Consider the following 8,662-nt stretch of genomic DNA (forward strand, 5'->3'; position numbering starts at 1 on the left):
GTCCTAAAGGGAAGCAAATATTGTTAAAATTTCAAAACTGATTTAGAGAGCCAAATATAATGCCTTAGTTAAGAAATAAACTTATTCCTTCAAGCTGTAGGAAGAGAATCAAACTTGTATTAATATATGAGGAACAGATAATGTCTGATTAATACTTGGGGGGGGGATATGTTCTCTAAACAAAAGACTAGAAAAATAAGCAAAACACATGAATTCTGTGCTCAGATTAAAGAGCCTTTGAGAAAAGTGTTTCAAGTCAGTGGCCAGGTTTGGGCTGTTATTGCAGAGAGAACCCTGTCAGAGCTCAGGGTTGGAGGCCTCCCACCTTTCTGCATGCATGAATGGAAGCTCAGGTGAGAATGCTCTCTAAAGCCTTGCAACTCAAACTGTAGTCCATGGGCCAACAGCATTAGCTTTACCTGGAAGCATGTTAGAAATGCAGAATCTCAGGCCCCACTCTAGAGCCTGCATTCTAGCAAAATTCCCCCAGATGGTTTCTGAGCGTTTTGAAGTTTAAGAAGCACTAATCTAAAAGAATAAGGCATTATAGAATTGCAAAGCACATTCCAAATACATGGCATCAATTTAAACTTCTGCATTTCCAGCATCTCTCTTAAACCCTACAAGAAACCACCAACTTCAAGGTGAGTTCAGCATCAACTGCACAATGAGTCAACATGAAGAAAACTAAATACAGAGACGAGATTGAACCACTCCTCGTTATTATTCAGCTGCTCCAGCTGAGCCCTGTACTGGCAACTAATCTCACTCCAGATGCCAGTAGGGTTGGAGGATTATGGCTAGAGATGACAGAGGGTCCCTAACTAGCTGTTCTCACATATCCCCCTTTCAACATGCTCCTTAGCCTGCATATGGCCTTCAGATATGTCTGTTGACCTACAGAGTATTTTAACTTTGAGTTCATTTAAAAATCTGAAACTTTCACATCAAAAAATCTGCACATCTAAGTTTCCTTCTACAAGTCAGAAAATCTGGCAACACCAGACCTACATTCTGGCATGGCAATAAGGGGAGCCAATGTCCAGCTTTCTCACTTAGATGTTGGCCAGAATCTCCACCACTCCCTATGGTATCCCCAACACTGTAGCTGAAGTTGATGTCAGTTACCATTTGTCATCTTCCATTTGGTCTGCTTCCCTCATTCACATTCCCACCCGGACTCCTTAAGTGTTTGAATGTGTGACCCATTTAAGGGACTCTAGAAGTATCATGTCACTGAACTCAAATCATTCAGCCTATCTGAATTTATTCTTTCCTATGTGTAATTCAGGAAAAGGTGCTCCTGTTTGTGTTACCCTAGGTTTGATCATAGACCTTGTGAGGTGGAATCAATCCACTCACTTTAAGTATATACTATGCTATTTTTCTACACATCTCATTCCAACTCAGACATTTTAATTATTTTAACAATTTCTTTTCAGAACTATGCTTCACAGTCATAAACAAGAATTAGTGGCAAGTGCAGACACAACACAATACATTCTTGAACCACTCCTCCAGATTCATTTCAAAACTTCAAGTAATATACTGAAATGGTAAATTCTATGAGAACAGGTGTCTTTGTCTTTTTTTATTTACTGAGAGACCCCAAACACCTAGAAGTTGTTCAATAAATACTTATTGAATAAATGAATAAACTTTTCCCAGGAATGAAAAATTCTCAAAAATTTATACACAGATTTTGAATCAATGTGTTCAATTATCAACAGGTATATGAAGAATACTCATTTGCTAGTCTAGCTCTATTTTAGTTGTTCATTTTATTTTAGCGACGATGAAAACCAGCAGTAAAGAAGAGACATGTAACCCTAACAAGCCTAAGACTCGTAGCCTACCACAACTTGTTTTGCAACAAAACAGCATGATATAAACTAGACAAAATGGCTAAACTGAATTATAAGATTTAGCCTGATTCAATTTTATGTCCCTACATCTATACTCTTTAGTCATCACCATAATCATTATTATCATTATCATCATCATCCCAATTGTATAAAGCTGGACAACTTTTACAAATCACTTATTGAAAAGCATTTATAGAACATTTACTAATATGCCAGGAACTATGTGCTAGATGTCTCTTGACTGCCTAACTAAAAGGTATGTCTTATAGTACTATTACTCCCATGCCATGATGTTTAGTAGGTCTGAGCACAGGGGAAATTTTTTAAATTTTTAATTGTCTTGAAAACTTGACTTAAAAAAACACATTGCTGAGAAACTGAGGCTCATAGAAAGAAAGTTATTTTCTTGTGGTTGCATGGTTACTTATTGATAGAACTACAAAAGTATCTCCAGACCTCTCACCACTGTACCACAGTGCTTTCATAATAGTCATTTTCAAAATGTATCTGCTAACCAAAATGCAAGCCAATGAATTTTAACCACTCAGCAGATGATGGGATGAGCAAATATATCTAAGTTTGTCAAATAGCAAAATCTAAGTTTTGACCCAATTCTGGGTATATTTATAAACACACCAACAATCAATCTAAAAGGTGTTTCCAATAATGCTAAACACGTATCTTAGCAGGAAACTACTGTAATATAACATTTCAAGAACTAAAGCTGAAAAATTTTTTAGGTTAAAAATATCCCTTGAACTTAAAACTATTCAAAATGGTTTTATGGAGTATGAGATTGCAATGCCCTTTCACTTTGCCCTTGGCCTTTGGATTGCCTGACTGAAAGGTACAACATCTACCTCCTTTCTCCTTACACCATAAAAACAAAGAACTAAAGTTAGAGCCGTTCCGCTCAATTCAACTCAACTTTCTGAAGAAAATACAAACAAAAGCAGGACCAGGTCATTGGTACTAGTATGTCTGACAGCCATTCTAAGAAGAAATTCACTGAACTCTCCAGCACTAACAAATTTGAGCATGCCATTCACTAGACACCTATAGTAAGGTAAAACTAAACTAAGAAAGAAATGCTAACAATAACCAGATTTGTCCACCTTAAATTAATTTGAAACTGTCCATAAACTAATACGAATAAAAAAGGTGTCTATATTGTTTTCCTCAAATGGTCTTTATTGGCTATTTCTGAATACTTGACTGATCTGAGCAGGCATGAATTCACTGCATTAGTACATAGAGCTCTATTGCTTGAGTAGACCAAATTTTAGAGCCGTAGAACACTTAACCTCTTGAACAATATATTCTAACAAAGTCTCTGTGTCATATTACTACTAGCTTGAGGTTTTGTTAAGATTCTTATGACCATATAACCCTTTTTTACTCCCCTGCTTTTGCTTACTTTAAACCCATAAAGACAAAGAATATGAAACCAGAAAAAAAACAGACTGGAACAAACAACACACCTTGCTTTTCTCATAAAGATGGTCTTTTTCATAATAGAGCAGGAGAGAGCAGACATATTTCCTTCCTCCAATATTTAAGTTCAATTCTCACTGGAATCTCCAAGAAGGACATTAAAAAAGAAAAATTCAGCCAGAATCAAATAAAACTTTGCACAGTTTTTACATATAGATAATTTTAAATGAAGGATTTTTTGTTCCAGAAAGAATCTGTCCATCTCCTCATAGCCCAGGCCATTCTAGCTTGAAAACTTTATTCCAAAGCAAATACACTTTTCCAAAAGTCTTCTGTCATAGTGCCTACTATGGATACCTTTATAAATGTGCTTATAAAGAGCTGCATAATCTGCAACAGAAAGCCAAAGTATTACTCTGTATTATTAAACTCAACAGAAAGCTCCATATGCAGCAACAGGAGGTCATAGGCAATTATCACTGGAAATTGAAAGGTTTAGAATCTTTGTATGACCTTTAAAGGTCAACACAGTTGCCCATTCACATGCATGCAATTATACAGTGACTACTTCACAGCAGAAAAAAACCATAAAAAATATTGAGTAAAACAAACCTTGCATTCATCAAAAGCTACTTTGCACTCTCCGGGCTTTATGTGAAGCATTAGCTTTACAGAGCAAAGGGGCTACTTGTCCCCATTTTGTCAAAGTTCTAAATCCAGCCTACCAGCATAATTGCTAAGAATTCAACATTATCACAATATCCAGTCTCTCTGTAAAGAGTTTCAAAAATAACGATAAATTTAATTGAATGACTATGTTTGTGCTATTGCTAGGGAAAGGGAGACAGACGTACCGTCACTAACTGGCCATTCAGAGGAAATCATAAAACAATTACAGCTACTATGGAGTAATTCAGGAGACTAAAGGAAGTGACTAAAAGGATCTTATCTAATAAAAGTATACTATACGCTCTGATTCCTTAGTCATCTCTCATACCCCATCTGGATCACTGTGAACAAAATGAAATGTTCTCCTTATAGTGAATACTAGTATATTCACTTTTCATCTGAATCCCAAGTAAACTGAAAGTCTTGTATTTCCCAATGGTCATAACAATCAATTGCCTAAAAAAGGCCAGATTTTCACTGATTCCAGGGACTAAATGGCCTATCACTATAGCAGAGGATGAAATCCAACATATACATGTGGTATATACATTGGAAGTGGATGGGTTATGGAAATCTAATAGAAATTTGGCCTATAATATCAATATGTTGCTGGGAAATGCGTAGGTAACACTTGTAAACCAGAATAGTATGCTCTAACGTAATGCAAGGTTTATGTTTGGACTGCGGAGGTGCATATTTAATAAAGCAGCATACAGATATATTCAGTGTTTAAAGTATGTTGAAATTCCCAGTCATGGTGTCAATAAACACATCCCAAAGTGTCCCTACATAGAGGACAAAATTGATTAATTTTTGCATTTGTAGCCTAGCAAATAAAAATGTAGTAGGCAGTTAGACAGGCCTGAACAGAGCAAGGACAAAATACCTTAAAAAAAAAAGAGGAAAATTATACTGCATGTAACAGTGGCTCAAACAGTAAAACTCAATTACAAATGACCTTGTTAAACCATGGATACAGCTGTACTGTAGATCAAATCATGCAAAGTAGTGAAAAACTATGTACCTAACAATGTACACATTTTTTTATAGTTGTTCTCACCCCCTTCAATACAAAAACCAGCATTTTCCATAGGTGCCATTAAAAGCATTTGTATACATATATGCATGTGCATCTATATGTATAGATATAGAGATTAGATAGATATTGCAGAGGAATGTATTTAAATAGTACTTTTCTTCAAGTTCCAATAAGTCTAACCATTCCTCTAAAAATTTCTGTTAAGAATAAGTGGAAGACAAGAATTGTTAGTTATATCTCATTGACAAGGACACTAAATCACTGTGCCAAATGAATAGAATCAGGCTTTCTAAAAATTACCCAATAAATCAGTGGTGAATGACAACTAAAAAACAAAAACTAACTACTAGGTCTCTGGTTGTCATGCCCTTCTCTCCATCTCCCCTATTTCAGCCTATGCTCCAAACCTAAAGTAAAACTGTTCTCTAAAAAGACTCATTGTGAAATTATTCCTCCTCTTCCAGTGGTACAGTTCAATATGCTTCAAATACAGTGTTCAAAATAAAGTTAACCAAAGAATTTCTGAACAAAATGGCAAATTCATCATATTACATGGCATTAAAAAAAATCAATGCTTCCTAAGTAAGATGCATCATGTGAAATACTGTGCAAGTATGTGGACCAGATATGAGGTTGATCAAGCTAGTGTGGCCTTCATATCTAGCAGCATCTGTGCTAATGTGTTTCTTCTGTGTTTTGAGGGAACCCTACTAATAACAGGTTGATGAATTGCATTTGTAAATGTCGGGCATAGATCAAAGGGGACTATGTTAGATGCTTATTTTACCTCAACGTATGGTTTTTCACCCAGGAAACTAAACTGCATTGCACAGTAAAGTTCCTTATTTTTTACTTGAATCTTTAATGAACAAAACAGCTGCAGAATAATGCGACTTAATGAGGCATCCCTAATAAAATACTGGAGAAGTAAAAGCATGGGCACTGAACTGTTTGCACTCTGGTTGTTTCATCTTCTCAAATATATTAGAAATAACTGATGACACTTGGAGCATTGCTAGTTTAACACATGCATTAGAGAGGCAAATGTTCATCAGTTTGCAGCCACAGCTGAACTTAGGCAGAATCTGAGAATACCTTCTATTAGGGCCCATGATAAGAAATCCTGGAAAATGCTGGAAAGGCACATTTTACCCTCCCCATGCAGGGTAATCCATAACCTGTAATTAATGATAAATCAACCCTAAAATACACTCTCAATATTTCAATGTTCAAAAACACATTGTAAAAGGGTCATTTGTTAAAATACTAGATCCAGGATCACTAAGATTTTCTGATAATACACAAAATAAAGTTCATAAAATCTTGTATTACCCCTAAATTTCATTACTTTATACATTTTTAAAAAGGAAACGTAACCACATTTAAAAACAGGCCCTGTTACAGCTGTGTCCTCACATTTTATAACTTGGTGGTTAGTAAATACTATAATGTAGTCTCTAAGCAATATGTATCATTTTTGACATAGATCCATGGGCATCTCAATAAATCTTCATTCTGCAATTTGTCATTGTTAAAGTAGCTAACATTTTTTTCAGATTCAAAATCACAAACTCAGAAAACTTCAATTCCCCTTTAGCACAACTTGTGGCATTAATGTCAAGGTTTTGGTTCTTCTTTAAGAGACATATATCATAGCACTCTATGTTAATACGTAAGTTTATGCATCTTAAACTACAAAATTGTATTAAAGGTGTGCAAAAGAATCAAGATTTTCAATTTCAAAAAATGCCTAATAGAAAGCAAAACACTAAACTGTGCTCTGCCTCTTAAAAGAGTCACTGTGTCTGAGCATTCAGCTGGTGTGACACTGTTCTCATAGCATACTATCTATAAATAATACAATCCCATTTTTATTGAAAATTCAGAAAACCAAAATAAAATGCGCTTCAGTGTAGTTACTGATGGCCTTTCAATGGCTATTGGTAGCTTTAAAAAATAGGACTCTAAAGAGGTCAATGTGCAAACAATTGACCCAGGATGAGACAGAATAAAGTAGGAAAAGAAACAATTAAATTACATGTGTATCATCATTCTTAGGGTTCTTTAGGTGCCAAATTTGAAACTGTAACAGATTCACCAGTCTGAGAGTACACCTAGAAACATAGGAAGGCTGGAGTGAATACCTATCATCTTAATGCTCTGGTTTTTAAAGGCTTTAGAAGTGTTTTCAATCTCCTTTGCTAGTTATTGCCATTTAGCACTTTACACAGAAATTAATTACTCAACTGTCTTAACTTACATTGCTTAATAGAGCAGTTTTAATGTGTTAATTGATAACAGTCTGAACATTAATGTCTCAAACAATCTAGTTGGGAAGACAGGAACCAGATAATGATCATTCAGTCAATAGTCATTGAAATTCATCCTGTCCTGAGAGAAGGACTCATATACTGACTGCTTTGAGGGGACTTTTCAGAGTAAAGGTTGCATACAGGTTTGTTTGGGGTGGGTTTTTTTGTTTTGTTTTGTTTTGTTCCCAAAAACAACAAAATGCAAGAGGGGATTTAACACAAACGGAAGGTATTTTTTCTGTCTCATTGCCACAAGCCAAACTCTCTTCAGCACCAGGTTGAAGAGAGGGAGGCTAGCCAGCCACTGTAGTAACTACACATCTGATTCCAAACGCTTCAGGCAATTGTTTAACACGGTCAGGAAGAGGAATGCTGAAGGGGAGAGCGCCGCGTCCACTGGGGGTGGGGAGGCGGCAGCTCTGCAAGCGCCCACAGTTACTCCTTTTCAAGTGGAGACTAGACAGCTCAGCCTGCAGTCCTCGGAGAAATCGGGCGGCGAATCTCAAACTTTCCTTTGCAAAGACAGTTTCTGGAAACAACACGTTCCCCACTAGCAAGGGAGAACCAATAGCCTAAAGAAAACACCTCCAGATAAGAACCCGGCCTTCTGGGACAGAAGGGGCGAAGAGACAGCAGAGCAATGGGGCAGAAACACCGTGCCCTGTTAGTAAGATCTGGGAGGCTTCCATTGGGAAAGGAATGAAAACCCATTCGCTTCTCGAAGCTGTTTGTTTAGGTTTTATTGTTGTTTTTGAACGCAGTTCGTCAAATGATGCTTTTCCCGGAGCTCTCTTGTGATATCCTCTATGAAAGCTTTATTTCACTCGGGAATAAAGCGTCCGTTCCCAAATTGAAATAACCCTTTACATAGATGGGGCCGAGGAACTTATCAGGACGATTCTTTATGAAGATAGTTAGAAGTGGGGAAGTCTCATTGAAACGAGCCTCCTTGAAACGCCCACCGTCTGCAGGCAGGCCCGAGAATCAGCTAATCAGAAGTGGACAGAAAGTAGGGATGTCAGAGGGGCGCCCTGGCACACCTCAACGGTCCTGCCTCGAACGCAACTCCCAACCCCTGGTAAGGAGTCCGAAATGATTACCAACCCGGCTGGACCTGGCTGGGGGATCCGGTTAAAACTCGCTTTCACCCTCGGCCGGGTCGCTAGCAGGGTTAGGAGAAATGGAGCAGAAAAGGAGGGAGGGCGTCGCGCTCGGAACGTCGTTCGTGCGCTCGGCTCCCCTCTCGGTGTCCCTCTACCCGCACCCCTACCCCGACAGCCCGCGAGGAAGACGCTGGCCGCCCGACCAGCATCGGCTCTCCCCTCCCGCCTGCCGCGACGAGC

General features: G+C 37.8%; 1 long non-coding RNA gene across 1 annotated transcript in view; it reads right to left on the reverse strand.

The window, feature by feature from the left end:
- Nucleotides 1–6,794: 6,794 nt before the first annotated feature.
- LOC106727041 overlaps nucleotides 6,795–8,662 on the reverse strand; it is a 19,127-nt gene continuing 17,259 nt past the window's right edge. Inside the window, exon 3 of the long non-coding RNA XR_001363191.1 lies at nucleotides 6,795–6,806. This is a non-coding gene — a long non-coding RNA (uncharacterized LOC106727041). The remainder of the gene's footprint in view (nucleotides 6,807–8,662) is intronic.

This window comes from Myotis brandtii, unplaced genomic scaffold, assembly GCF_000412655.1.
Source record: "Myotis brandtii unplaced genomic scaffold, ASM41265v1 scaffold352, whole genome shotgun sequence".
Taxonomy (NCBI): Eukaryota; Metazoa; Chordata; class Mammalia; order Chiroptera; family Vespertilionidae; genus Myotis; species Myotis brandtii.